Source organism: Mastomys coucha, unplaced genomic scaffold (genome assembly GCF_008632895.1).
Source record: "Mastomys coucha isolate ucsf_1 unplaced genomic scaffold, UCSF_Mcou_1 pScaffold9, whole genome shotgun sequence".
Classification (NCBI taxonomy): Eukaryota; Metazoa; Chordata; class Mammalia; order Rodentia; family Muridae; genus Mastomys; species Mastomys coucha.
This window is the reverse complement of record NW_022196915.1, coordinates 48,498,247-48,501,796: the sequence shown is the minus strand read 5'-3', so window position 1 is coordinate 48,501,796 and position 3,550 is coordinate 48,498,247. Positions and strand designations below refer to the sequence as shown.

At 39.1% G+C, this 3,550-nt stretch overlaps 1 pseudogene; it reads left to right on the top strand.

The window, feature by feature from the left end:
• The first annotated feature begins 203 nt into the window (after positions 1–203).
• On the top strand, positions 204–545 carry LOC116085050 (annotated as a pseudogene).
• Positions 546–3,550: the final 3,005 nt, after the last annotated feature.

Genomic DNA, 3,550 nt, shown 5'->3' with positions numbered 1-3,550 from the left:
TTACAATCACTGTGCCAAAACTGCCAAAATTTAGGCTTGTTGGTGGTAACAAATACTGATTGAATTAGATTAATACAACTGTTCTGTAAGTATCCACCAGCTAATATAAGAACATTTTAAGACCCTGTTTATAAGGTTTTTTTTTTTTAACTTGAAAAAAGATTGTTGGCCCAACATCCGCGCCACCGTTCTGCACCACCACCATGGCCGACATGGAGGATGGCGATGAACCCTGTGTCCTTTCCTCGCACTCCAGAAGCGCAGGCTCCAAGTTGGGAGGCAACAAGATGTTCTCCCTCAAGAAGTGGAACGCTGTAGCCATGTGGAGCTGGGACGTTGAGTGTGATACCTGTGCCATCTGCAGGGTCCAGGCGATGGATGCTTGTCTCAGATGTCAAGCTGAAAACAAACAAGAGGACTGTGTTGTGGTCTGGGGAGAATGTAACTATTCTTTCCACAACTGCTGCATGTCCCTGTGGGTGAAACAGAACAATCACTGCCCTTTGTGCCAGCAGGACTGGGTGATCCAAAGAATCGGCAAATGAGAGGTGGCACAGGCTCGCCTGGTGTGTTTGGTGACCCTGGACCACCTTGCCATCGAGTTACTGGACAAAGACTAGACACTCCAGGGAATTCATGCTTCAGATAGAGAGGATGCTATGCAGCCTTTGAGACTCACCCAAGGCACGATTTTTCATTTTGTCTGTTTAATTTGAGGAATTTCTCTACAATTAAGAAGATAATTTATTAAACATGCCTTTTCTACCTCTGTGGTGTGTGTGTGTGATACGTACTGCTTAAAGAAGCTGTAAGAGAGAGAACACCAGACATTGATCTTTATTGTTTATCTGTCAGTACACAATGGCTGTGAGAACATTGTGTTCACAGAAGAACATTGTTTGTATTTATGCTTGAGGGTTAAAGATTAAATAAAAAGAATGTTACAGTAACAAATAAAATGCACTGAGAAGCTGTCTCCTGCCCTCTGCTCCTAATCCTTTTTGTTGTTGGGAGAGAGGCAGGAGAGGCAACCCATGCTGTCTTCACTTGCTACAAATGAGGACTTTAACTTGCACTCAGTAAAGAGGGTAAAGACTGTGTAATTGGCAGGTAAACCGGCTTTGTCTCCTGACTTCTCCATCTTTGCCTTGGCCAGGAAGCCTAGGCCTGCACTCACCTCATTGTTCAAGCACTCAGTTCTAAAGAAGTGCTTTCTGTTTCTGGGAAAGTTGTACTGTATGTTTTAGTCAAAATATTAGTGGGAAAATGCTTACTAGTGTAACACTGAAGTTCATTATGTAATGTTTTAATAAATAAAATGTTGTGCTTTGAGTTTAAAAAAAAAAAAGATTGTTCAGCCAAGAATTTATGTGTTGCTATGGTGGTTTGAATGAAAAAGGCCCCCATAGACTCACAGGGAATGGTATTTCTGGAGGTGTGGACTTGCTGGAGGAAGTATGACACAGAGGGTGAGCTTTGAGGTTTCAAAAGCTCAAGCCAGGCCCAGTGTCATTCTCTGTTCCTGCCACTCCAAATGTAGAACTCTCAGTTCTTCTCTGGTTCCGTGTCTGCCTGCATGCAGCCGTACATTCTCACCATGCTGATAGTGAGCTAAACTTCTGAATTGTAGGCCAACCCCAATTGAATGTTTGTTTGTTTGTTTGTTTGTTTGTTTTTAATAGAGCTGCTATGGCCATGATGTCTCTTCACAGCAATAGAAACCCAAACTAAGACAGTTACAATGTACTGAGAAATATCCTGGATGTTTTGTTATTCACGGCTCATTCCAGGACCAACTAGGTAGAGGTTAAGATATTTACAAAGCATGTTGAATTAGTTTCATTGAGTTCTTACTTATAGGATGGACAAGGCTGCCAAGATACAGAGTGGGTGGCAAGTGTAACATATTGAAGTTTCTCTCTTAGCTGGCTTTCTCCTTGCTAGACTTACTCCTACAAAGGGACAGTGCCTGGTATCCTCTGCATGACCAAGAGTCTTGCTTACATCCTTTGTGTAGCCAGGAGTGTACATGCTGCAGCCACAATGCACGTTACAATAGAGCTCTTCAGTTATCTGAGCCTTCAGGGTAATTTCTGAGCAAATCCCGTGGCTAGAACCACTGCGCCTTTCTTTAGGCTCTGACTTAGTTCTTAACCTTTTTTCTTTGAACTCATACTTTATTGTCTTATCCTTAGAAGTCCTTTATTTTCCTCTCCATTCTTTTAGTAGAAAATATCAACAACAATAAAAATATTCTCCCTGGGATTAGTAGTAATATGCAATAGGGACAGATGTTAAGCAGTTTCATCAAAAGTTCCGCACAGCCCAGCTCTATGAAACAATTACTTTTATTTCCTCTTCACAGATAAATAAATGGAAGCATAGAGACACAGGAAAAAAGATGCAATTCTCTTATGTACAATCTAGTTTGGAAATTGTATGGATGTGAAAGGTATTATGAAAGGGAACATCTGTATGCTATTAAAGGGAACATCTGTATGCTTAAAGTACTAAACATGCCAAGAGTTGCCATAGGTCAAGAGCACCTAAATAATCAGATGGAAAAATTGATGTTATTCTTATAATAATTGTTTCTGAATATATGGGTTTAAATCCTAACCCAATTCTAACAGTCCTTTTTTGTTTCATTTTATTTTTATAACAATTGAAAAGCTGATTTACATAGAAACTTTTCAAAAGATTTAAAATGGCCAAGACAACCTCTTTAAGAACAAAATTGGAAGAATCATGCTCTCAATTTTTGCCTTATTATAAAGTTACAGTAATGTGATGCTGTGACAATGGTGGGAAGATGGGCAAATATAATCAGAGATAACAAGGAAAAAGAAATCCATGTGTGTATGGTCAGCAAATTTTTGGTAAAAGTGTAAAAGCAATTCAGTAAAGACATGGTCATTTTAGCAGTTGGTAGTAAAATGACTGGATATCTATATCCAAAAGAGAGAAAAGAAGGAATAAAAAAATCCTTAGTTTAAAATCTGGCAACACATTTTCTCTCCAGTGACTTTCTAAAGTAGGACCAGCCTGGAGGCACAAAACCATCCAGGACCTAAAAATGGAAGTAGAAACAATTAAGAACTCACAAAGAGAGACAACTCTGGCTATAGAAAACCTAGGAAAGAAGTCAGGAGTCATAGATGCAAGCATCACCAACAGAATACAAGAGATAGAAGAGAGAATCTCATGTGCAGAAGACACCTTAGAAAACATTGACACAATAGTCAAAGAAAATGCAAATGCAAAAAGCTCCTACCCCAAAATATCCAGGAAATCCAAGACACAATGAGAAGACCAAACCTAAGGATAATAGGTATAGAAGAAAGTGAAGACTCCCAATGTAATGGGCCAGTAAATATGTTCATCAAAATTATAGAAGAAAACTTCCCTAACTTAAAAAAAGAGATGCCCACAAATATACAAGAAGCCTACAGAACTCCAAATAGTTTGGACCAGAAAAGAAATTCCTTCTATCACATAATAATCAAAACACCAAATGCACAAAACAAAGAAAGAATATTAAAAGCAGTGA